Source organism: Salmo salar, chromosome 09 (assembly GCF_965601325.2).
Source record: "Salmo salar chromosome 09, fSalSal1, whole genome shotgun sequence".
Lineage (NCBI taxonomy): Eukaryota > Metazoa > Chordata > Actinopteri > Salmoniformes > Salmonidae > Salmo > Salmo salar.
In genome coordinates, this window is record NC_138299.1 from 158,324,266 (window position 1) to 158,352,054 (window position 27,789).

At 44.3% G+C, this 27,789-nt stretch overlaps 1 protein-coding gene across 1 annotated transcript in view; it reads left to right on the forward strand.

Moving 5' to 3' along the window:
* Positions 1-11,804: 11,804 nt before the first annotated feature.
* The window catches only part of LOC106613312 (SH2B adapter protein 2), a 53,194-nt gene continuing 37,209 nt past the window's right edge, over positions 11,805-27,789 (forward strand). The window contains exon 1 of the mRNA XM_082956496.1: positions 11,805-12,211. The gene's annotated coding sequence lies outside the window, so the exon portion shown is untranslated. The remainder of the gene's footprint in view (positions 12,212-27,789) is intronic.

Genomic DNA, 27,789 nt, shown 5'->3' on the forward strand with positions numbered 1-27,789 from the left:
CTCCATGTCACGTCTATTCTCCCTCCATGTCACTGTCACGTCTATTCTCCCTCCATGTCACGTCTATTCTCCCTCCATGTCACGTCTATTCTCCCTCCATGTCACGTCTATTCTCCCTCCATGTCACGTCTATTCTCCCTCCATGTCACTGTCACGTCTATTCTCCCTCCATGTCACGTCTATTCTCCCTCCATGTCACGTCTATTCTCCCTCCATGTCACGTCTATTCTCCCTCCATGTCACGTCTATTCTCCCTCCATGTCACGTCTATTCTCCCTCCATGTCACGTCTATTCTCCCTCCATGTCACGTCTATTCTCCCTCCATGTCACGTCTATTCTCCCTCCATGTCACGTCTATTCTCCCTCCATGTCACGTCTATTCTCCCTCCATGTCACGTCTATTCTCCCTCCATGTCACGTCTATTCTCCCTCCATGTCACGTCTATTCTCCCTCCATGTCACGTCTATTCTCCCTCCATGTCATGTCTATTCTCCCTCCATGTCACTGTCACATCTATTCTCCCTCCATGTCACGTCTATTCTCCCTCCATGTCACGTCTATTCTCCCTCCATGTCACGTCTATTTTCCCTCCATGTCACTGTCACGTCTATTCTCCCTCCATGTCACGTCTATTCTCCCTCCATGTCACGTCTATTCTCCCTCCATGTCACGTCTATTCTCCCTCCATGTCACGTCTATTCTCCCTCCATGTCACGTCTATTCTCCCTCCATGTCACGTCTATTCTCCCTCCATGTCACGTCTATTCTCCCTCCATGTCACGTCTATTCTCCCTCCATGTCACTGTCACGTCTATTCTCCCTCCATGTCACGTCTATTCTCCCTCCATGTCACGTCTATTCTCCCTCCATGTCACGTCTATTCTCCCTCCATGTCACGTCTATTCTCCCTCCATGTCACTGTCACGTCTATTCTCCCTCCATGTCACGTCTATTCTCCCTCCATGTCACTGTCACGTCTATTCTCCCTCCATGTCACTGTCACGTCTATTCTCCCTCCATGTCACGTCTATTCTCCCTCCATGTCAGATGTACCTCCCCCAATTCACTTTGGTCTACAGTCGGTTGCTTGAGCCCTACGAGTCAAACGCACCCACCCGTTGATGTGTTGGAAGGAGAGTTCCCTGTCTACAGTCGGTTGCTTGAGCCCTACGAGTCAAACACACCCACCCGTTGATGTGTTGGAAGGAGAGGTCCCTGTCTACAGTTTGAGGGGGCTGCAGGAGATCTCAGTTCTGTCTGAGGGAGACTCAATTAGGCTGCATTATTCATGTGAGGAGTCCTCTTGGAGGGTTGTGATGAGGAGTCTTCTTGGAGTTCGACGTCTCTAAACCTCATACTGGCTCATTAAACTGTAACAAGGCGGTCTGACCACACGCGTCATCCCCACGAGCTGAAATCCAGACACACTTTGAGATCCGACAACAACATGCCGTCAGCAGAGGGCGATAGAGGAATGCGTTCTCTGAATTATTTATTGGCCTCATGCTGGCTCTCCTTCTCTCATCCTTACCTTAGGGGCGTGTCTGTGTTTCTGTCTGTCTATTTCTCTCTGTCTTTATTTCCTTCTTTTGTCTTATTTTTCTGTCTTTATTTCATTCTCTGTCTATTTCTCTCTCCCTTTCTGTCTTATTTCTCTCTGTCTTTCATTCTCTGTCTATTTCTCTCTCTCTCTCTTTCTGTCTCTTTCATTCTCTGTCTCTCTGTCATTGTGTTTTGTTTGTCCAGTGTTGCTAAAGGGATCTTTCTGTCCATAGAGATGCTCAGGCAGAAATACTGTAATGAATAGTGGTGTTCTTATGTCTCCAGGCTGTTCCCTGTTTCTTTCTACCTCACAGTTGACAATACATACAAACTTCTGCTTCTGCTAATTAGGGTGTAATTTAATTCAACCTGCACTGCTGAAAAATACATAAGAGATTAGGTAAATTAGGTGAAATCACAAAACTGCAAATAATGTATTGAGATCAGAAGAGTGATGTCCAGTATTTCCATGAAATATGACCTTTAATTAATTAGAATTTGAGTTCAACTTCCCCCCCCCCAAAAAAAAAATGTTTAGGGGAGAGTGGGGTAAGTTGAGCCACCCCTTGTTTCTAGGAAACCATAAACAAAATGTATCATGTGACCAAATATTTAGGAAGAGGTCATCATTTCATGGAGTCTGTGAAGGAAGGAACCACATGGAGTCTGTGAAGGAAGGAACCACATGGAGTCTGTGAAGGAAGGAACCACATGGAGTCTGTGAAGGAAGGAACCACATGGAGTCTGTGAAGGAAGGAACCACATGGAGTCTGTGAAGGAAGGAACCACATGGAGTCTGTGAAGGAAGGAACCACATGGAGTCTGTGAAGGAAGGAACCACATGGAGTCTGTGAAGGAAGGAACCACATGGAGTCTGTGAAGGAAGGAACCACATGGAGTCTGTGAAGGAAGGAACCACATGGAGTCTGTGAAGGAAGGAACCACATGGAGTCTGTGAAGGAAGGAACCACATGGGAAAAAAAGTGGTTAGCAAATTAGATCCAAAAAAACAGATTTTCACCAAGTCAAATAAATGTATTGTGTTTATAGGTATCTAAACCAACGTAGATAATTTTAAGACTGTTTTATAAGTCATTTGGGATCTCCATAAGCTACAATATGAGGTCCTAAACCTAGCAAAGTGCATCCTTGGCTCAGGAGGATGACATCATTCTCTGAGGAAATAGCAAGCATTTTTTTTAAACGGTCTGTTTTGTGATACAAGTTTGAAGTGGGATTTTCTCCAATTGATGGTTTGGCCACAAATCCGAATATAGGAATAGTCAACAACATTATTTAGGTATGAGTTAACAGAATATGATTTTCACTGGGCAGTTACTTTAAACCCCTGTTTTTTAAAGACTACTCCGCAGGGTTACATTTACATTTTAGTCATTTAGCAGACGCTCTTATCCAGAGCGACTTACAGTAGTGAATGCATACATTTCATACATGTTTTTTCCGTACTGGTCCCCCGTGTGAATCGAAACCACAACCCTAGCGTTGCAAACACCATGCTCTACCAACTGAGCCACACGGGACCGTTGTCTGTAAAGGTTAAATCCATTTACAATTCCAGTCGATTCAGAAAGTACACTGGAAGTCCAGTTTCAATTCTCTACCATGATTTTCAATGAGGAAAATTTGGAATTGGAATTTGGTTTCAACTTTCTGAAGTGACTGGAATTTAAATGGAATTGACCCCAAACCTGCTCCCCAGGCCAGAAGTGCTGTATGTGAAGTGTTCCCTCTTCATTCACTTCTAAGTAGCTGTGGAAATCTCATTCACCGATTCAACATCATTCAAGATTTCCTATTTTGTGTTGCTAAGTACCTCACCTCAGAAAATGAAGAATCAAGATTTATTTTTCCCGTGATCATTAGTACAAAGAGGAGTGGGGGGGTCCATAGCATCTTGTACCACTCCTCCTCATTCCCTTTATCTCCTAGGGAACTGTCTGTACCTCTCGCCCACAACAACCCCGCCTCTCTCTATCGCTCTTTCCCAGCATGCAGTCGCTTCGTACCGGTCCCCCCCCCCCCCCCCCCCCCCCCCTGGAAACAGGAAATTGCCATGGAAACAGTCCTCTGTCAGGTTGCTCCTGCTGAACACTCCCGATGCTTTCTGATTCGCTCTGACAGCATCTGGCTTGAGTTGCCCACACATGTAACCCCTGTCCAGCCAATCAGATGTCTAGAGCCCCTCCCAGCCCAGCTCTGTGGCCTGTCCCCCCCCTCCCCCCTTTCACCCGGCCCCCTTACCGTCGGGTACAGGAGGTAACTGTGAGGATTGGAGCTGGGTCTCAGAGTGAAGACTGCTCCACTCCTCCACTGATCACTGGGATCATGGCCTCATGGCAAAAACAACATTCATATTATTTACTGTCAGACTCTTAGTCTCCTGCAGTGTTTATTGAAGAGTACATGGTGTCAAACACAATTAAAATGGATACATTTTAACTGTCAGTGACTTTGTGTCCAATTTATTTCTCTACGAAGCAGCGTGAAATGTCATTGATTGATACTGATGGTTTCATTATTGCGGGAGTGAATGGGAACACTTGCTGTTCATCAAGTGCTGTTGATGTCTCTTTTGATGTGGTTGGATGCTGCACATTCATCCTTCTCTCCTGGTCTGTCTGGGTTACTGTGTGTTGTCTGTCTGGGTTACTGTGTGTTGTCTCCTCCTGGTCTGTCTGGTTCTCTGTGTGTTGTCTCTCCTGGTCTGTCTGGGTTACTGTGTGTTGTCTCCTCCTGGTCTGTCTGGTTCTCTGTGTGTTGTCTCTCCTGGTCTGTCTGGGTTACTGTGTGTTGTCTGTCTGGGTTACTGTGTGTTGTCTCCTCCTGGTCTGTCTGGTTCTCTGTGTGTTGTCTCTCCTGGTCTGTCTGGGTTACTGTGTGTTGTCTCCTCCTGGTCTGTCTGGTTCTCTGTGTGTTGTCTGTCTGGTTCACTGTGTGTTGTCTGTCTGGGTTACTGTGTGTTGTCTCCTCCTGGTCTGTCTGGGTTACTGTGTGTTGTCTCCTCCTGGTCTGTCTGGTTCTCTGTGTGTTGTCTCTCCTGGTCTGTCTGGTTCTCTGTGTGTTGTCTCCTCCTAGTCTGTCTGGTTCACTGTGTGTTGTCTCTCCTGGTCTGTCTGGTTCACTGTGTGTTGTCTCCTCCTGGTCTGTCTGGTTTACTGTGTGTTGTCTCTCCTGGTCTGTCTGGTTTACTGTGTGTTGTCTCTCCTAGTCTGTCTGGTTCACTGTGTGTTGTCTCTCCTGGTCTGTCTGGTTTACTGTGTGTTGTCTCTCCTGGTCTGTCTGGTTCTCTGTGTGTTGTCTCCTCCTGGTCTGTCTGGGTTACTGTGTGTTGTCTCCTCCTGGTCTGTCTGGTTCTCTGTGTGTTGTCTCTCCTGGTCTGTCTGGTTCTCTGAGTGTTGTCTCTCCTGGTCTGTCTGGTTCTCTGTGTGTTGTCTCCTCCTGGTCTGTCTGGTTCTCTGTGTGTTGTCTCCTCCTGGTCTGTCTGGTTCACTGTGTGTTGTCTCCTCCTGGTCTGTCTGGTTTACTGTGTGTTGTCTCTCCTGGTCTGTCTGGTTTACTGTGTGTTGTCTCTCCTAGTCTGTCTGGTTCACTGTGTGTTGTCTCTCCTGGTCTGTCTGGTTTACTGTGTGTTGTCTCTCCTGGTCTGTCTGGTTCTCTGTGTGTTGTCTCCTCCTGGTCTGTCTGGGTTACTGTGTGTTGTCTCCTCCTGGTCTGTCTGGTTCACTGTGTGTTGTCTCTCCTGGTCTGTCTGGTTTACTGTGTGTTGTCTCTCCTGGTCTGTCTGGTTCTCTGTGTGTTGTCTCCTCCTGGTCTGTCTGGGTTACTGTGTGTTGTCTCCTCCTGGTCTGTCTGGTTCACTGTGTGTTGTCTCTCCTGGTCTGTCTGGTTTACTGTGTGTTGTCTCTCCTGGTCTGTCTGGTTCTCTGTGTGTTGTCTCTCCTGGTCTGTCTGGTTCTCTGTGTGTTGTCTCTCCTGGTCTGTCTGGTTCTCTGTGTGTTGTCTCTCCTGGTCTGTCTGGTTCTCTGTGTGTTGTCTGTCTGGTTCTCTGTGTGTTGTCTCTCCTGGTCTGTCTGGTTCTCTGTGTGTTGTCTGTCTGGTTCTCTGTGTGTTGTCTGTCTGGTTCTCTGTGTGTTGTCTCCTCCTGTCCCGGCCCCAGACATACTGACATCATCAAATTAATCACTAGCTCTGTGAGAGATCAGGTGCAATTTGACTCTCAATACACACGCACACACACACACACAATACACACACACAATACACACACACAGACACACACACACACACATTAGCTGCTTTAATAAATATGTAGTTGATGACCCCAGTGAGACAAATGGGCGCTGAGGGACTGTGGGAGCCTGAGTAAGCTCTGTTCATTGGGCCTTTTCTGTTCTCGGTCTCTAGGAAGAACAGAGGTCTCACCGTCACAACTCTCTCTCTATCTCTCTCCCATCTCTCCCATCTCTACAGCTCAGGGGGAAGGGGGAAGGGGGATCTTGCAGTCGCCAGGCCCTCTTGTGACAGACAGGCCGTTTTTGGAGACGTGCTTTTAAGTGCCCCCGCCCCCCCTAATCAATAAGATGTGCTCCTCTGGAATTCTGTCTTGGAATTAAGGAATGTCTCTGGTTGGGGGGGGTTGAGAAGACCCGCACATCGATCCTCAAACACCCCCAAGAGTGTTCATTCTCCCCTTCAACCGCTTTTCAGACACTTTCCTGAGGAAGAAGTCAATGGAAAGGCTGGTTGGGTGTGGACTACGCTCTGTGGTCGGGAGAATGAGAGGGTGCCCCCCCCCCCCACGTACTTCAGATTCCTGTATAGCGTAGGGAGGTGAACAACCCTCTCCCGCTGTCAGATCGAAGATTATCCCGTCTGGGTTCTTGTGTGACCGATGTGGTAAAACTTCAACACAGACAAGTATAATTCACTATTATGGTGCAGTTCTAAAGATTTGTAATATTTGTCTTCAGGTATAACATACTGATAACATACTACCAGTCAGAAGTTTGGACACATTACTCATCTCATATGTATATACTGTATCTTATACCGTCTACTGCATCTTGCCTATGCCGCTCGGACATCGCTCATCCATATATTTATTTATATGTACATATTCTTATTCCATCCCTTTAGATTTGTGTGTATTAGGTAGCTATTGGAGAATTGTTAGATTACTTGTTAGATATTACTGCACTGTCGGGAACTAGAAGGACAAGCATTTCACTACACTCGCATTAACATCTGCTAACCATGTGTATGTGACCAATAACATTTGATTTGATTTGACCTACTCATTCAAGGGTTTTGAAGACATCAAAACTATGAAATAACACATATGGAATAATGTAGTAACAAAATAAGTGTTAAACAAATCCTTTGCCTTGATGACAGCTTTGCACAAACTTGGCATTCTCTCAACCAGCTTCACCTGGAATGCATTTCCAACAGTCTTGAAGGAGTTCCCACATATGCTGAGTACTTGTTGGCTGCTTTTCCTTCACTCTGTGGTCCAACTCATCCAAAACCATCTCAATTGGGTTGAGGTTGGGTGATTGTGGAGGCCAGGTCATCTGATGCAGCACTCCATCACTCTCCTTCTTAGTCAAAATGCCCTTACACAGCCTGGAGGTATTTTGGCTCATTGTCCTGTTGAAAAACAAGTAGTCTCACTAAGCACAAACCAGATGGGATGCTGTGGCAGCCATGCTTGTTAAGTGTGCCTTGAATTCTAAATAAATCACTAACAGTGTCACCAGCAAAGCATCATCACACCTCCTCCTCCATGCTTCACGGTGGGAACCACACATGCGGAGATCATCCGTTCACCTACTCTGTGTCTCACAAAGACACGGCGGTTGGAACCAAAATTCTCAAATTTGGACTCATCAGAACAATGGACACATTTCCACTGGTCTAATGTCCATTGCTCGTGTTCTTGGCCCAAGCAAGTCTCTTCTTCTTATTGGTGTCCTTTAGTAGTGTTTTTTTTGCCGTACTTCGACCATAAAGGCCTGATTCATGCAGTCTCCTCTGAACAGTTGATGTTGAGATATGTCCACATTTTTACATGGTACTGTTACTTTAGATGGAGCTTGATTCCATGTAAGATACAGTCTCATTGTTAGTGTACTGATCCAGTTAGCGGAAGGGTTAGGACAGGTGTTCCATGAGTAGATGAGTCCAAACGTTTGACTGGTACTGTACACGTTAAGAATCATCTTAAAGTGGTCCTATATAAAGGACAGCTGTTTTCACTCACTCACTCACTCACACGTACACTCACTCACTCACTCACTCACTCACTCACTCACACGTACACTCACTCACTCACTCACACGTACACTCCCCATAGCCTTGTTTTAGGACATCTCCAGGTAGCTTTGTTCCTGTCTAATGGAGGGAAACACACCTTGTTCCTGTCTAATGGAGGGAAACACACCTTGTTCCTGTCTAATGGAGGGAAACACACCTTGTTCCTGTCTAATGGAGGGAAACACACCTTGTTCCTGTCTAATGGAGGGAAACACACCTAGTTCCTGTCTAATGGAGGGAAACACACCTTGTTCCTGTCTAATGGAGGGAAACACACCTTGTTCCTGTCTAATGGAGGGAAACACACCTTGTTCCTGTCTAATGGAGGGAAACACACCTAGTTCCTGTCTAATGGAGGGAAACACACCTTGTTCCTGTCTAATGGAGGGAAACACACCTTGTTCCTGTCTAATGGAGGGAAACACACCTTGTTCCTGTCTAATGGAGGGAAACACACCTTGTTCCTGTCTAATGGAGGGAAACACACCTTGTTCCTGTCTAATGGAGGGAAACACACCTTGTTCCTGTCTAATGGAGGGAAACACACCTTGTTCCTGTCTAATGGAGGGAAACACACCTTGTTCCTGTCTAATGGAGGGAAACACACCTTGTTCCTGTCTAATGGAGGGAAACACACCTTGTTCCTGTCTAATGGAGGGAAACACACCTTGTTCCTGTCTAATGGAGGGAAACACACCTTGTTCCTGTCTAATGGAGGGAAACACACCTAGTTCCTGTCTAATGGAGGGAAACACACCTTGTTCCTGTCTAATGGAGGGAAACACACCTTGTTCCTGTCTAATGGAGGGAAACACACCTTGTTCCTGTCTAATGGAGGGAAACACACCTTGTTCCTGTCTAATGGAGGGAAACACACCTTGTTCCTGTCTAATGGAGGGAAACACACCTTGTTCCTGTCTAATGGAGGGAAACACACCTTGTTCCTGTCTAATTCAATAGAATTAGGAAATAGAATTCTAGAATGTACATGAACCTTCTTTATGATGAGATAAAGATCAGCCATTTTGGTCAGCCAGTGCTGTGATAAGATATTGTGTAAAATAATGAATTTGAGGAATTTATCTGCACTGTATGTTGGTTAGCTAGCTAGCCAGTTTTTGTTGAGGATGAATTCCCTACATGTTACAAATGAACTGCCAATATGCCAACATTCCATTCAAACAATGCAGTCAATCCACAGCCATCCAGACACTGGCTGATATCACTGGATGACAGGTTTGTAGCTGTAGGTTTTAGTCTAGTTGGAAATGCAACATGTACTGATATTGTATCATGTAAAAAAATGTAAATACATTTTGCAGCAGTCCTCTACTGGACAGACGCAGTGTGGAAAGCACCGTGTGTGTGTGTGTGTGTGCGTGTGCGTGCGTGCGTGCGCGTGCGTGCGTGCGTGTGTGTGTGTCCAGCTGGTCTGAGCCCTTCCCTCAGGAAGCCCCTTGTGAGTGATTTTCAGGAGACAGTCTGAAAGAACAATACTGTGAGAAATCGTGTGGGGGAGGCTGTGTCACTCTGCACTCAATGAGTTACTCTGTCTGTCTGTCTGTCTGTCTGTCTGTCTGTCTGTCTGTCTGTCTGTCTGTCTGTCTGTCTGTCTGTCTGTCTGTCTGTCTGTCACCAAATGAATGTATGATATGCCAGTGCCAGGCTTATAGGCTCTGATATAATGGAGTGGTAAGAGAAATGGCTAGTGATTGAGACTAACTGTGTGTGTGTGTGTGTGTGTGTGTGTGTGTGGCAATAGGTCACCTGGCTCTCTCTCCCACTCACCACTCCAGGAAACCCACCAGCACTGAACATCCCGTATTATAAAGTGTGAATCAACATTAGCGCTGCTTAGACACCAAGCTTTAGGGAGTATGCTGGTGAGAGAGTGACAGGGAGAGCAGGCACCCCAAAAATCTGAGGGGGCACAAAATACGTGAGGATGGCTAGGGGGGTGGTCCGGGGGGGTGGCTAGGGGGGTGGTCCGGGGGGGTGGCTAGGGGGGTGGCTAGCCCCACTGACTGTAAATTGGAGAATTTTGCATTTTTCAAACACCTGAAACAGCTTTTTCCTGCAATCTAGAGCCATAATCATTATGCTTAATTCTTTGTAAAATATATACAGTACCCGTCAAAAGTTTGGACACACCTACTCATTTCAGGGTTTTTCTTTATTTTTTACTATTTTCTACATTGTAGATTAATAGTGAAGATATCAAAACTATGAAATAACACATATGGAATCATGTAGTAACCAAAAAAGTGTTATACAAATCCAAATATATTTTATATTTGAGATTCTTCAAAGTAGCCACCCTTTGCTTTGATGACAGCTTTGCACACTCTTGGCATTCTCTTAACCAACTTCATCGGGGTAGTCACCTGGAATGCATTTCAATTAACAGGTGTTCCATCTTAAAAGTTAATTTGTGGAACTTCTTTCCTTCTTAATATGTTTGAGCCAATCAGTTGTGTTGTGACAAGGTAGTGGTGGTATGCAGAAGATAGCCCTATTTAGTAAAAGACCAAGTCCATATTATGGCAAGAACAACTCAAATAAGCAAAGAGAAATGACAGTCCATCATTACTTTAAGACATGAAGGTCAGTCAATCTGGAAAATGTAAAGAACTGAAAGTTTCTTCAAGTGCAGTCGCAAAAACCATCAAGCGCTATAATGAATCTGACCCACATGAGGACCGCCACAGGAAAGGAAGACCCAGAGTTACCTCTGCTGCAGAAGATAAGTGCATTAGAGTTACCAGCCTCAGAAATTGCAGCCAAAATAAATGCCTCACGGTCTGTTACTTGAACATCTCAACATCAACTGTTCAGAGGAGACTGTGTGAATCAGGTCTTCATGGTCGATTTGCTGCAAAGAAACCACTACTAAAGGACACCAATAATAAGAAGAGACTTGCTTGGGCCAAGAAACACGAGCAATGGACATTAGACTGGTGGAAATCTGTCCTTTAGTCTGATAAATCCAAATTTAAGATTTTGGTTCCAACCGCCATGTCTTTGTAAGATGCAGAGTAGGTGAATGGATGATCTCTGCATGTGTGGTTCCCATCGATCTCAGTGCAAGAGGCATCACTACAGTCCCTGGTTCGAATCCAGGCTGTATCATATCCGGCCGTGATTGGGAGTCCCATAGGGCGGCATACAATTGGCCAAGCTTCATCCAGGTTTGGCCGGGGTAGGCCATCATTGTAAATAATAATTTGCTTTTAGCTGACTTGCCTAGTTAAATAAAGGTTAAAAATCGTGAAGCACGGAGGAGGAGGTGTGATGGTGTAGGGGTGCTTTGCTCGTGACACTGTGATTTATTTAGAGTTCAAGGCACACTAAAACAGCATGGCTACCACAGCATTCTGCAGTGATACGCCATCCCATCTGATTTGCGCTTAGTGGGACTATCATTCGTTTTTCAACAGAACAATGACCCATCACACCTCAAGGCTGTGTAAGAGATATTTGACCAAGAAGGAGAGTGATGGAGTGCTGCATCAGATGACCTGGCCTCCATAATCACCCGACCTCAACCCAATTGAGATGGTTTGGGATGAGTTGGACCGCAGAGTAAAGGCATATGTGGAAACTCCTTCAAGACTGTTGGAAAAGCATTCCAGGTGAAGCTGGTTAAGAGAATTCCAAAAGTGTGCAAAGCTGTTAACAAGGCAAAGGGTGGCTACTTTGAAGAATCTAAAATCAAAAATATATTTAGATTTCATTAACACTTTTTTGGTTACTACATGATTCCATGTGTTATTTCATAGTTTTGATGTCTTCACTATTATTCTACAATGTAGAAAATAGTAAAAGTAAAGAAAAAACCGTAGAATAAGTGCATCCAAACTTTTAACTGGTACTGTATATATTATTTTCTTTAATAGGACAAATCTGAGGGGGCACGACGCCTCTGAGTGAGAGGGAGAAAAAGAGGGAGAAGACTGGTGGGATTACACACAATGGACTTCCCTCTGGCTCACAAAAAAAAAAAAAAAACACTAAACGTTTATACCTATGGCAAAGTGAACTGGTTTTGGCAAGCGGGAACCGTGGGCGGCTCCTTTAAGGGCAGACAGTCCTGGAATGAGAGACCGTGGATCCTACAGTGCAGTGTGCTTCGAATGGATATGGAGGAAATGTAACGGCGCGGCCGCTAGCCTCTTATATCTGTCTAACCGCTCATCGAGAATACAGATATGAAGACAATTAATACATATTATTGGACTTGATTGGAGAACAACAACAACAACAACAAACAACAGAGCAAGGATTGGCTCCCAGACATCAGCGTAGCGCCATGCAGTGAGTCGGACATCGAGGTGAGTGCTGCTGCATTCATGTTTTCCATTTTGTGACTTCCCGACCTGTTTGGATGTTGCTGGAAGCAATTTAGCGCACATTCTAGCCTACCAGTTGCCTTTTATAATCGCCAACCTGTAACCTAGGCTACGTTCCACATATAATATGATTTCCTAGGCTATGAAAATGTTTGCGTCGTGTTTTTAGTGAGGACGGTAGCAATAAGATAGGCAGCTCGTCTCAGCCCTCACTGTGTTGGGTCCAGGTGCTGAAGGATAGCCGTATGTCCAATCGACTCGCCAACGCGCCTGGTGCTGAAACGCATCCATGTAAAAACAACATGATTTCAACACACGGGTATCCTAGGCTATAACAGACTCGAATGATTCCGTTCTTAGTACACCTCAGTGATTGATACGCTTCCTCAAGACATTCGCTGCTCGGGATTGAGGGTCGCGGTAAAGGACTTTTCCCCTAATCCATTTTTGCGGATCGAGGGGTAGGTCTGTCCAGGGGTAGGTATGTCCAAGGGTAGGTCTGTCCAGGGCTAGGTCTGTCCAGGGCTAGGTCTGTCCAGGGGTAGGTCTGTCCAGGGGTAGGTCTGTCCAGGGCTAGGTCTGTCCAGGGCTAGGTCTGTCCAGGGGTAGGTCTGTCCAGGGGTAGGTCTGTCCAGGGGTAGGTCTGTCCAGGGCTAGGTCTGTCCAGGGGTAAGTCTGTCCAGGGGTAAGTCTGTCCAAGGGTAGGTCTGTCCAGGGCTAGGTCTGTCCAGGGGTAGGTCTGTCCAGGGGTAGGTCTGTCCAGGGCAGGGGTAGGTCTGTCCAGGGCAGGGGTAGGTCTGTCCAGGGGTAGGTCTGTCCAGGGGTAGGTCTGTCCAGGGGTAAGTCTGTCCAGGGGTAAGTCTGTCCAGGGGTAGGTCTGTCCAGGGGTAGGTCTGTCCAGGGGTAGGTCTGTCCAGGGGTAAGTCTGTCCAGGGGTAAGTCTGTCCAGGGGTAGGTCTGTCCAGGGGTAGGTCTGTCCAGGGGTAGGTCTGTCCAGGGGTAAGTCTGTCCAGGGGTAGGTCTGTCCAGGGGTAGGTCTGTCCAGGGGTAGGTCTGTCCAGGGGTAGGTCTGTCCAGGGGTAGGTCTGTCCAGGGGTAGGTCTGTCCAGGGGTGGGTCTGTCCAGGGGTGGGTCTGTCCAGGGGTGGGTCTGTCCAGGGGTAGGTCTGTCCAGGGGTATGTCTGTCCAGGGGTAAAGGTCTCTGGTCACTGACCATAACAGATACCATTATAACATTCAGTCTCCAGCAGTTATTGACAATCCCCCGGGTCTGTCTGTGTCCTGGCCCTGCGAATAGACTCTCTGTTAACAGTCATTCATTGATTCGCGGATTTCGGGATCGGTTCTTTCACGCGTAGATTCGGCGCTCAGCCATTCAGCAGCGGGTTATTTCTCATTCATGAGTACCGCCACGGTGCGCACATGCTACCACAGCATATCGATTATTCCCATTAATTAAAAGGCCTAGACTAGTCATATCTTTTACAGTTCTTTCTTATTGGTAATGGTTTATATAGGCATACTGCTATATATATATATATATATATATATATATAAAAAAATGTTTTTTGCTTCAATCGCGGCCTGTTTTATTCGATAGACTATGAAACAATAGGACAGTGAAGATCAAACAAGCATCATGCCACTTCATACATGTCAGTGTAGTGCAACAAGCTAGGCTAACCTAGTCCTATTCCAACTTTTACACGTGTTGGTTTTGTTACCAGTCTGTTAAAATGCTGCAGTATCCTGTTCGTTCACATCATTTATTCGTTGATTACAGCCGATGTATCCACCGTTCATCTTTATAGTTTCAACATGAAAAATTAAAAACTTCCACATCTTGCATTTCAGGGTGTGTTTTTTTTCTTCTTTTTTTTGTTGGTCATCTGTGAAATTAATTTAGTGGGTGAGAGGGACAGGAAGCAGAAACGGAGTCGCGGAATGCGCGTCTCCCACGCTCTATCCTTTATCACGGTTGGCCATGTGGAGACTCGCTGCATGAAGGCTCACCCTCAGCTCGCTCAATATTTACATTAGCTCTGTTTGTCTCCGTGCCCTTTCTCACCCCAGAGGACATGCTAATTAGTGTGTTTAACATGCACAGTGACGTGTGGGTTGTTATAAGTGGGTCGTTGTTGCTTGTTTTACATCACTGTAGGAGCCTGTAGTCTTAACAGTAGTCACATTCACAATCAGAAGAAAACAGTTAGATTCCTGACGGGAGTATTTTTTATAATACTGCACTCCTCAAAGACATCATTTCCATGTTTTTGTGTATTTACTCAGAGTACGTTATGCTTGTAGCATGATTCAGTGTTTGGTCATTGAGTAAGTGACTACTGTCATCATGTCAGCCCTGCTCTATCAGGAGTTAAAAGAGAGACTGTATCAGTGAGGAGGTGGGGTAGATCTGTTGCTAGGCTACATCCCACTTCTACCAGGAAAGAACATTCCTCTCTCAGACAGTTGGTTGAGAGTCAGGAAGCGGGCCGGCAGGGTTATCAGAGGTCAGGTCAAAGGTCATAGTGTGTGGTCTGTGATGATGAGGCCAGAGCAGGTGAAGGTTGTATAACTTTGGCCTCTGAACCCCTTTCTTACCTCTGGAGGTCTTATCTACTGGCTGGCTCTATGGGCTGTCATCCTTTCTGCTGCTCTCTCTCTGTGTCATCCTTTCTGCTGCTCTCTCTGTCATCCTTTCTGCTGCTCTCTCTCTCTCTGTCATCCTTTCTGCTGCTCCCTCTCTCTCTGTCATCCTTTCTGCTGCTCCCTCTCTCTCTGTCATCCTTTCCCATGCTCCCTCTCTCTCTGTCATCCTTTCTGATGCTCCCTCTCTCTCTGTCATCCTTTCTGCTGCTCCCTCTCTCTGTCATCCTTTCCCATGCTCCCTCTCTCTCTGTCATCCTTTCTGATGCTCCCTCTCTCTCTGTCATCCTTTCTGCTGCTCCCTCTCTCTCTGTCATCCTTTCTGATGCTCCCTCTCTCTCTGTCATCCTTTCTGCTGCTCCCTCTCTCTCTGTCATCCTTTCTGCTGCTCCCTCTCTCTCTGTCATCCTTTCTGATGCTCCCTCTCTGTCATCCTTTCTTCTGAATGTCTGATGAACCCTCTCTCTCTGTCATCCTTTCTGATGCTCCCTCTCTCTCTGTCATCCTTTCTGCTGCTCCCTCTCTCTCTGTCATCCTTTCTGATGCTCCCTCTCTCTCTGTCATCCTTTCTGATGCTCCCTCTCTCTCTGTCATCCTTTCTGCTGCTCCCTCTCTCTCTGTCATCCTTTCTGCTGCTCCCTCTCTCTGTCATCCTTTCTGCTGCTCCCTCTCTCTCTGTCATCCTTTCTGCTGCTCCCTCTCTCTCTGTCATCCTTTCTGCTGCTCCCTCTCTCTCTGTCATCCTTTCTTCTACTATGCATTTAGGCTGCCATTGGTTTCTCTGGCCTCTGACTTCCTTTGGTGAGTCAGCCAGTCATCCAGTCTGTCAGTCAGTCAGTCAGTCAGTCAGTCAGTCAGTCAGTCCCAGTAGTCAGACTAGGCTACCCTCCACTCTCTGACGATCTGCTCTTGTAGATCCCGAAGGAACAAACCTTGTTGATTTTAGACACAGGGTAAGTGTACCAATTAAGTCCACTTCCATCTGTGGATTCAAATAAAAAGAAAACAAGAAAAATGTTCAGCTGTTTAATGTTTCAACCAATTCATCTGGTTGTTATATCCATAACAGTTTGTATTCTAAGCCAATCAGATGTTTTATTATTAAGTTATTGACAGTTATACAGTTATGTGTTAAGTTCCCACAAGTGGCCAATTTCAAAGCTGATCAACAACTCTTGGGGTTGAGGCGACCATCAGATAAATACATTTTCTGATATTTTTTTGTACCTTGTCAGATAAAGAATGACCACATATGTAAAGTTAAGAGATGAATGTAATGATATACAGTACCAGTCAAAAGTTTGGACACCTACTCATTCAAGGGTTTTTCTTATTTATTTTTTTACTATTTTCTACATTTTAGAATAATAGTGAAGACATCAAAACTATGAAATAACACACATGGAATCATGTAGTAACCAAAAAAGTGTTAAAGAAATCAAAATATATTTTATATTTTATATTCTTCAAAGTAGCCACCCTTTGCCTTGACGACAGCTTTGCACACCCTTGGCATTCTCTCAACCAGCTTCACCTGGAATGCTTTTCCAACAGTCTTGCAGAATGTTGTGGTTGCCATGCTGGTTAAGTGTGCCTTGAATTCTAAATAAATCACAGACAGTGTCACCAGCAAAGCACCCCCACACCATCACACCTCCTCCTCCATGCTTCACGGTGGGAACCACACATGCGGAGATCATTCGTTTGCCTACTCTGCGTCTCACAAAGACTCGGTAGTTGGAACCAAAAATTTCAAATTTGCATTCATCAGACCAAATGACAGATTTCCACCGGTCTGAATTCCATTGCTCGTATTTCTTATCCCAAGCAAGTCTCTTCTTATTATTGGTGTCCTTTAGTAGTGGTTTCTTTGAAGCAATTCGACCATGAAGGCTTGATTCACGTAGTCTCCTCTGAACAGTTGATGTTGTTACTTGAACTCTGCAATTTCTGAGGCTGGTAACTCTAATGAACTTATCCTCTGCAGCAGAGATAACTCTGGGTCTTCCTTTCCTGTGGTGGTCCTCATGAGAGCCAGTTTCATCATAGTGCTTGATGGTTTTTGCGACTGCACTTGAAGAAACTTTAAAAGTTCATGAAATGTTCCGTATTGACTGACCTTCATGTCTTAAAGTAATGATGGACTGTCATTTCTCTTTGCTTATTTGAGCTGTTCTTGCCAGAATATGGACTTTGTCTTTTACCAAATAGGGCTATCTTCTGTAAACAATTCCTACCTTGTCACAACACAACTGATTGGCTCAAATGCATTAAGAAGGAATAAATTCCACAAATGAACTTTTAATCTGTTATGGCTAGGGGGCAGTATTTTCACAGCCGGATAAAAAAACGTACCCGATTTAATCTGATTATTACTCCTGCCCAGAAACTAGAATATACATGTAATTATTAGCTTTGGATAGAAAACACTCCAAAGTTTCTAAAACTGTTTGAATGGTGTCTGTGAGTATAACAGAACTCATTTGGCAGGCCAAAACCTGAGAAGATTCCATGCAGGAAGTGCCCTGTCTGACAATTTCTTGCCCTTCTTGATTATCTCTATCCATTACAGAGGATCTCTGCTGTTAGGTGACACTTCCTACAGCTCCCATGGGCTCTCAGAAGGCGGCAAAAAGCTGAATCGTGGCTTTGCAGGCTCTTGCTGAAAAAAAGTTGCGCGTTTGGGTAGTGGCTGGTTACAGTACTGTGAGACTCAGGCGCGTGCCCGCGTCGACCCCATGCCTTGTTTTCTTTCCTCTGTTTACCTAAACGCAGATTCCCGGTCGGAATATTATCGCTTTTTTACGAGAAAAATGGCATAAAAATGGATTTTAAACAGCGGTTGACATGCTTCGAAGTACGGTAATGGAATATTTAGAATTTTTTTGTCACGAATTGCGCCATGCTCGTGACCCTTATTTACACTTCGGATAGTGTCTTGAACGCACGAACAAAACGCCGCTATTTGGATATAACGATGGATTATTTTGAACCAAACCAACATTTGTTATTGAAGTAGCAGTCCTGGGAGTGCATTCTGACGAAGACCACCAAAGGTAATCAAACTTTTGTAATAGTAAATCGGAGTTTGGTCAGGGCTAAACTTGGTGGGTGTCTAAATGGCTAGCCGTGATGGCTGGGCTATCTACTGAGAATATTGCAAAATGTGCTTTCACCGAAAAGCCATTTTAAAATCGGACATATCGAGTGCATAGAGGAGTTCTGTATCTATAATTCTTAAAATAATTGTTATGTTTTTTGTGAACGTTTATCGTGAGTCATTTAGTAAATTCACCGGATGTTTGCGGGGGGGGGTATGCTAGTTCTGAACGTCACATGCTAATGTAAAAAAGCTGTTTTTTGATATAAATATGAACTTTATTGAACAAAACATGCATGCATTGTATAACATAATGTCCTAGGGTTGTCATCTGATGAAGATCATCAAAGGTTAGTGCTGCATTTAGCTGTGGTTTTGGTTTTTGTGACATTATATGCTAGCTTGAAAAATGGGTGTCTGATTATTTCTGGCTGGGTACTCTGCTGACATAATCTAATGTTTTGTTTTCGCTGTAAAGCCTTTTTGAAATCGGACAGTGTGGTTAGATTAACGAGAGTCTTGTCTTTAAAATGCTGTAAAATAGTCATATGTTTGAAAAATTGAAGTTTTCGGATTTTAGAGGAGTTTGTATTTCGCGCCACGCCCATCATTGGATATTGGAGCAGGTGTTCCGCTAGCGGAACGTCTAGATGGAAGAGGTTATTAACAAGGCACACCTGTTAATTGAAATGCATTCCAGGTAACTACCTCATGAAGCTGGTTGATAGAATGCCAAGAGTGTGCAAAGCTGTCATCAAAGCAAAGGGGTGGCTACTTTGAAGAATCTAAAATCTAAAATGTATATTGATTTGTTTAACACTATTTTGGTTACTACATGATTCCATATGTGTTATTTCATAGTTTTGATGTCTTCACTATTATTCTACAATGTAGAAAATAGTAAAAATAAAGAAAAACCCTGAAATGAGTAGGTGTGTCCAAACTTTTGACTGGTACTGTATACACATGATAGCATATGGGCGTTAATTACTATTTCTTTGCCAGTTGAAAAGATGGGTTTTTCATGCTAGCGGTCGTGGCTGCATGTCACAGTCACACAGTAGCCACATAGCTTGGTGAACTACAACAAAATGATAGATTTCAGGCATTCACAAAATGCATTTTGTCTTATTTTACTGTTAAATGAACCATGCATTGTTTAATACATAGATAGCATTTTTGTAAATGTGGCATTTATCTCATGTGGGTTTAACAACAATAGCAGAACAGCAAATGTGAATCAGCTTTAGGATAATGAATTTGAAAGTTGTGTGTGTTATGGTCTTTATCTTCTTATCCACAGAGGGATATTTATTATTTATTTATTATTTTATTAACAAGAAATAACACACCTGATTCAACTAATCATGTCTTGATTGAAGTCTATGATCAGTTGTTTAGTTGAATCAGGTGTGTACAGTACTGGTTGACAAGAACAAAAGCCTAATTCCAAATTGATCTCTGTGGATGCGATCGGACACCCCACTGTTATGAGTGATACTTTCATGATGAATAGCAATTCTTTGTTTATTTTTAATAACTTTAAGGGACATTAATATAATCACATTTTATCCCGAACAAAAATATAAACGCAACATGCAACAATTTCAAATTTATGGCTGAGTTACAGTTCATAAAATGAAATCTGTCAATTGAAATAAATTCATTAGGCCCTAATCTATGGATTTCACATGACTGGGCGCAGCCATGGGTGGGCCTGGGAGGGCATAGGCCAACCCACTTAGGTGCCAGGGCCACTCACTGAAAAGCCAGCCACCATCCCGCCTCTGATGATCCCGCAGGTGAAGAAACCGGATGTGGAGGTCCTGGGCTGGTGTGGTTTCACGTGGTCTGCGGTTGTGAGGCTGGTTGGACGTACTGCCAAATTCTCTAATACAACATTGGAGGCGGCTTATGGTAGAAAACTGAACATCTGGCTACAGCTCTGGTGGACATCCCTGCAGTCAGCATGCCAATTTGCATGCCCACTCAAAACTTGAGATATCTGTGGCATTGTGTTGCATGACAAAATGTCACATTTTAGAGTGGCCTTTAATTGTCCCCAGCACAAGGTGCACCTGTGTAATAATCATGCTGTTTAATCAGCTTCTTGATATGCCACACCTGTCATCTTGACAAAGGATAAGACGCTCACTAACAGGGATGTAACCAAATTTGTGTAAAACATTTTAGAGAAATAAGCTTTTTTTGTGTGTATGGAACATTTCTGGGATCTTTTATTTCAGTTCATGAAACATGGGAACAACACTTTACATGTTGCGTTTTTTTATATTTTTGTTTAGTGTATATAAGAAATGTAAGTTTTGAACATTTGGACATTTAATTTAAATAGATGATTTAAAAGTGGGCTTATTTGGAACACCCAAGGTCTTAAAGGGTACTCTCAGTACTATTAAAGCCACTCCGGACTTTTCACATTTTATCAAATATTTTAATGTCTTATTAAAGTAAAGTCATAAAACTTTACATAAAAAAATGTATCTTTAATTTCATAGAAACTTTTCTTACAGAAATTAGGGCAGTATATGTTAGAAATGTCTAAACTTAGATTTTGGTGGGTTTAATACGCACACTTACCCTATTACGTGTACCCTAATATGTACACTTACCCTAAAACGTACACTTACCCTAAAACGTACACTTACCCTAATATGTACACTTACCCTAAAACGTACACTTACCCTAATATGTACACTTACCCTAAAACGTACACTTACCCTAATATGTACACTTACCCTAAAACGTACACTTACCCTAATATGTACACTTACCCTAAAACGTACACTTACCCTTATACGTACACTTACCCTAAAACGTACACTTACCCTAATATGTACACTTACCCTAAAACGTACACTTACCCTAATACACAGAGGAAACCAATGACTTTTGGATCTATTTCTGTGTGGTTACATTCTACTCTTGTAGGCCTGTGTGTGTGAACTGTGATGTGTCGATGTCTGTTTGTGTAATTTCCTGCTCATCCCAGCAGTCATTTCCTGTGTGTGTTTGTGTGTGTGTGTGTGTGTGTGTGCAGCTAAAATAGTGCTGCTGTATTAATCAACATGATGTAGTGAACAGAACATCTCCTTAGAGGGACTGGATCATATCAGATCACACTGATCACACATCTCCTGGTCAATGTGTTTCGCAGGTTGGAGTTTCCTCTCTGCTTCCTGCTCCTAGTCTCTTTCCTGTCCATATCTCCTGGGTCAGTTACTATTACCATACTAAAACCACCTGATGAACACACACACACACACACACACACACACACACACACACACACACACACACACACACACACACACACACACACACAGCTACCATTGCTAAACTTAAACCACCTGACAGAGATATCAGCCATATCCTTCTGGGAGGTGGAGAGAGGGAGAGAGAGGGAGAGAGAGAGTGAGGGAGGTGTGGGGGGCAGAGAGAGAGAGAGGTGTGGGGGCAGAGAGAGAGGGAGGGGTGGGGAGAGAGAGAGGGGTGGGGAGAGAGAGAGGGAGGGGTGGGGAGAGAGAGAGGGAGGGGTGGGGAGAGAGAGAGAGGTGTGGGGGCAGAGAGAGAGAGAGGTGTGGGGGCAGAGAGAGGGAGGGAGGGGTGGGGAGAGGGAGAGAGAGAGAGAGAGGGAGGGAGGGAGGGGTGGGGAGAGAGAGAGAGAGAGAGGGAGGGGTGGGGGCAGAGAGAGAGAGAGAGGGAGGGGTGGGGGCAGAGAGAGAGAGAAAGGGAGGTGTGGGAGCAGAGAGAGAGGGAGGTGTGGGGGGCAGAGAGAGGGAGGGGTGGGGAGAGAGAGAGGGAGGGGTGGGGGCAGAGAGAGAGAGGGTGGATAGGGAGGGGTGGGGGGGTATAGAGAGAGGGAGGTGTGGGGGGCAGAGAGAGACAGAGTGGATAGTGAGGGGTGGGGGTATAGAGAGAGAGAGAGAGAGAGAGAGAGAGAGAATGGTGAATGAATGATCCCTTTAAAGTGCTGTAAATGGTGACTGAATGATCCCTTTAAAGTGCTGTAAATGGTGACTGAATGATCCCTTTAAGGTGCTGTAAATGGTGACTGAATGATCCCTTTAAGGTGCTGTAAATGGTGACTGAATGATCCCTTTAAAGTGCTGTAAATGGTGACTGAATGATCCCTTTAAGGTGCTGTAAATGGTGACTGAATGATCCCTTTAAGGTGCTGTAAATGGTGACTGAATGATCCCTTTAAAGTGCTGTAAATGGTGACTGAATGATCCCTTTAAAGTGCTGTAAATGGTGACTGAATGATCCCTTTAAGGTGCTGTAAATGGTGACTGAATGATCCCTTTAAGGTGCTGTAAATGGTGACTGAATGATCCCTTTAAGGTGCTGTAAATGGTGACTGAATGATCCCTTTAAAGTGCTGTAAATGGTGACTGAATGATCCCTTTAAGGTGCTGTAAATGGTGACTGAATGATCCCTTTAAGGTGCTGTAAATGGTGACTGAATGATCCCTTTAAGGTGCTGTAAATGGTGACTGAATGATCCCTTTAAAGTGCTGTAAATGGTGACTGAATGATCCCTTTAAGGTGCTGTAAATGGTGACTGAATGATCCCTTTAAGGTGCTGTAAATGGTGACTGAATGATCCCTTTAAGGTGCTGTAAATGGTGACTGAATGTTCACCAAGGTCCTGGAGTGGGCCTGTTTTCCCCTCTGTGTCCCCAGTGGCCTCTCCACCTACATATGTACACATGTATATACACACACACACACACACACACACACACACACACACACACACACACACACACACACACACACACACACACACACACACACACACACACACACATTGTTTTAGCAGCTGGACCATGGAGCAAAAACATGACCCCTTCTTCTCTCTTCTCTTCTCTTTCCATAGGCTCACAACCCCTCTCTCGTTCTCTCTCTCATCTCATACATATAACCCCTCTCTCTTTCTGTCTCATCTCACCACCCCTCTTTTTCTCTCTCTCTCATCTCATAACCTCTCTCTCTTTCTGTCTCATCTTACTACTCCTCTCTCTCTCTCTCTCTCTCTCTCTCTCTCATCTCATAACCCCTCTCTCTTTCTGTCTCATCTTACTACTCCTCTCTCTCTCTCTCTCTCTCTCTCATCTCATAACCCCTCTCTCTTTCTGTCTCATCTTACTACTCCTCTCTCTCATCTCATAACCCCTCTCTCTTTGTCTCATCTCACCACCCCTCTCTTTCATCTCACCACCTCTCTCTTTCTGTCTCGTCATCTCACCACCCCTCTCTTTCTGTCTCATCTCACCACCCCTCTCTTTCTCTCTCTCCTCATCTCACCACCCCTCTCTCTTTCTCTCTCCTCATCTCATAACTAAGCGCAAACCAGATGGGATGGTGTATCGCTGCAAAATGCTGTGGTAGCCATGCTGGTTAAGTGTGCCTTGAATTCTAAATAAATTAATGACAGTCATTCCAGGTGACTGCGTCATGAAGCTGGTTGAGAGAATGCCAAGAGTGTGCAAAGCTGCATCAAGGCAAAGGGTGGCTACTTTGATAAACCTCAAATATAAAATACATGTTGATTTGTTTAACACTTTTTTGGTTACTACATGATTCCATATGTGTTATTTCATAGTTTTGATGTCTTCACTATTATTCTACAATATAGAAAATAGTAAAAAATAAAGAAAAACCCTGAAATGAGTAGGTGTGTTTAAACTTTTGACTGGTACTGTGTACACAGTGTATTGTAGTATCTGGGGACCCTCCGTGTTCAGTATTGTAGTATCTGGAGACCCTCCGTGTTCAGTATTGTAGTATCTGGAGACCCTCCGTGTTCAGTATTGTAGTATCTGGAGACCCTCCGTGTTCAGTATTGTAGTATCTGGAGACCCTCCGTGTTCAGTATTGTAGTATCTGGAGACCCTCCGTGTTCAGTATTGTAGTATCTGGAGACCCTCCGTGTTCAGTATTGTAGTATCTGGAGACCCTCCGTGTTCAGTATTGTAGTATCTGGAGACCCTCCGTGTTCAGTATTGTAGTATCTGGAGACCCTCCGTGTTCAGTATTGTAGTATCTGGAGACCCTCCGTGTTCAGTATTGTAGTATCTGGAGACCCTCCGTGTTCAGTATTGTATCAGCATCCACTGGACTCCAGACCTCAAACCCACTGCTTCCACTTCCTCTACAAGCTTCTCTGGCTTGAGTTTCATGCTGACTGTGTGTGTGTGTGTGTGTGTGTGTGTGTGTGTGTGTGTGTGTGTGTGTGTGTGTGTGTGTGTGTGTGTGTGTGTGTGTGTGTGTGTGTGTGTGTGTGTGTGTGTGTGTGTGTACAGTCTATCCTGTATCTTTTAGAAAGGCACATATCCTCTTCTTAACGGAAGGACATGATCTTGAGAAATGCTCCTCATCATGTGTGTTATGTTTTTTGCTGAACGTGTGGAAAACTGGACCACCCGGATATTTTTAAATAGCTGAACTGATATCGGACTGCCTCCCAGCCACTGCACACGCACACAGCACGAGGGAGGACTGATGTTTTAATATATTGTTAATGAACATGGCCTTATTTCTATTATAGCATATTGGATGACTGTCATTCATATTCCGTTCACCCGGCTCAATGTAACGTCGATAGGTTTAGGCTACTACATGATGCTAGAATGTTCCCCTATAGCCATCATGAGGTTGCTACAACCTAGCCTGTGAATGAAAGATTACAACTTGGAGTAATCAAGGTGACAGACAGTGACACATTCAATACCGCCCTGCATCTATCTGATCTAGGGTGGAATCATTAGTCCAACAGTTGCAAACGGGACTTTCAGTTGGACATATTCAGGTAGGTTTATCCCCGTTTCGTTCCATTTGCTTCCTTTTAAGAAATGTTTTTCAACAGAATCGGTGGAATGAAGACACCCCCTGATCACTTGCACACAGAGTTCACTTTCATAGCAGCCACATACAAACAGCATGATCATTTTGCTCGTTGTAGAATTCCTTCTCGCATTTACGCGCTCTCCTCCTCTCACCTTTTCCGTTCGCTTGTGGACTTCAGTGCCAGGAAACCTCTCAACAAGCTAACAGAGAAGCTATCAACAAGCTAACAGGGAACCTACAACAAGCTAACAGGGAACCTACAACAAGCTAACAGGGAACCTACAACAAGCTAACAGGGAACCTACAACAAGCTAACAGGGAACCTATCAACAAGCTAACAGGGAACCTACAACAAGCTAACAGGGAACCTCTCAAGCTAACAGGGAACCTACAACAAGCTAACAGGGAACCTACAACAAGCTAACAGGGAACCTATCAACAAGCTAACAGGGAACCTATCAACAAGCTAACAGGGAACCTATCAACAAGCTAACAGGGAACCTACAACAAGCTAACAGGGAACCTACAACAAGCTAACAGGGAACCTACAACAAGCTAACAGGGAACCTATCAACAAGCTAACAGGGAACCTATCAACAAGCTAACAGGGAACCTATCAACAAGCTAACAGGGAACCTATCAACAAGCTAACAGGGAACCTATCAACAAGCTAACAGGGAACCTATCAACAAGCTAACAGGGAACCTACAACAAGCTAACAGGGAACCTATAACAAGCTAACAGGGAACCTATCAACAAGCTAACAGGGAACCTATCAACAAGCTAACAGGGAACCTATCAACAAGCTAACAGGGAACCTATCAACAAGCTAACAGGGAACCTATAACAAGCTAACAGGGAACCTACAACAAGCTAACAGGGAACCTATAACAAGCTAACAGGGAACCTATAACAAGCTAACAGGGAACCTATAACAAGCTAACAGGGAACCTATCAACAAGCTAACAGGGAACCTATCAACAAGCTAACAGGGAACCTATCAACAAGCTAACAGGGAACCTACAACAAGCTAACAGGGAACCTATAACAAGCTAACAGGGAACCTATAACAAGCTAACAGGGAACCTATAACAAGCTAACAGGGAACCTATCAACAAGCTAACAGGGAACCTATCAACAAGCTAACAGGGAACCTATCAACAAGCTAACAGGGAACCTACAACAAGCTAACAGGGAACCTACAACAAGCTAACAAGGAACCTATCAACAAGCTAACAGGGAACCTCTCAACAAGCTAACAGGGAACCTCTCAACAAGCTAACAGGGAACCTACAACAAGCTAACAGGGAACCTACAACAAGCTAACAGGGAACCTAAAACAAGCTAACAGGGAACCTATCAACAAGCTAACAGGGAACCTCTCAACAAGCTAACAGGGAACCTATCAAGCTAACAGGGAACCTCTCAACAAGCTAACAGGGAACCTCTCAACAAGCTAACAGGGAACCTCTCAACAAGCTAACAGGGAACCTCTCAACAAGCTAACAGGGAACCTCTCAACAAGCTAACAGGGAACCTCTCAACAAGCTAACAGGGAACCTATCAACAAGCTAACAGGGAACCTACAACAAGCTAACAGGGAACCTCTCAACAAGCTAACAGGGAACCTCTCAACAAGCTAACAGGGAACCTACAACAAGCTAACAGGGAACCTATCAACAAGCTAACAGGGACCTATCAACAAGCTAACAGGGAACCTATCAACAAGCTAACAGGGAACCTATAACAAGCTAACAGGGAACCTACAACAAGCTAACAGGGAACCTATCAACAAGCTAACAGGGAACCTACAACAAGCTAACAGGGAACCTCTCAACAAGCTAACAGGGAACCTATCAACAAGCTAACAGGGAACCTCTCAACAAGCTAACAGGGAACCTCTCAACAAGCTAACAGGGAACCTCTCAACAAGCTAACAAGGAACCTATCAACAAGCTAACAGGGAACCTCTCAACAAGCTAACAGGGAACCTACAACAAGCTAACAGGGAACCTACAACAAGCTAACAGGGAACCTATCAACAAGCTAACAGGGAACCTATTAGCTTGACTAACCTGTACCCCTGCACATTGACTCTGTACCGGTACCCCCTGTATATAGTCTCATTATTGTTATTTTATTGTGTTACTTTTTTATTTACTTTTCTTAACTCTACGTATTTTCTTAAAACTGCATTGTTGATTAAGGGCTTGTAAGTAAGCATTTCATGGTTAGGTCTACATCTGTTGTATTTGGCGCATGTGATAAATACAATTTGGTCGCTGAGCCAGTGAGAGGTTGCCAAGCCTATTGTGAGTATTTTTTTGTTATACAGTGCATTTGGAAAGTATTCATATTTATTTTACTATTTCTTTACTTTTTCTACATTTTGTTACGTTACAGCCTTATTCTAAAATGTATTCAATTAAATATTTTCCTTGTCAATCTACCCCATAATAACAAAGCAAAAATAGGTTTTTAGAAATGTTTGCAAATGTATTAAAATAAAAAAACAGAAATACCTTATTTACATAAATATTCAGTCCCTTTGCTATGAGACTCAAAATTGAGCTCAGGTGCATCCTGTTTCCATTGATCATCCTGGATGTTTCTACAACTTGATTGGAGTCCACCTGTGGTAAATTCAATTGAGTGGACATGATTTGGAAAGGCACACACCTGTCTTTCTAAGGTCCCACAATTGACAGTGCATGTCAGAGTAAAAACCAAGCCATGAGGTCAATGGAATTGTTCATAGAGCTCCGGGACAGGACTGTGTCGAGGCACAGATCTGGGGAAGGGTAACAAAACATTTCTGCAGCATTGCAGGTCCCCAAGAACACAGTGGCCTCCATCATTCTTAAATGGAAGAAGTTTGGAACCACCAAGACTCTTCCTAGAGCTGGCTGCCCGGCCAAACTGAGCAATCAGGGGAGAAGGGCCT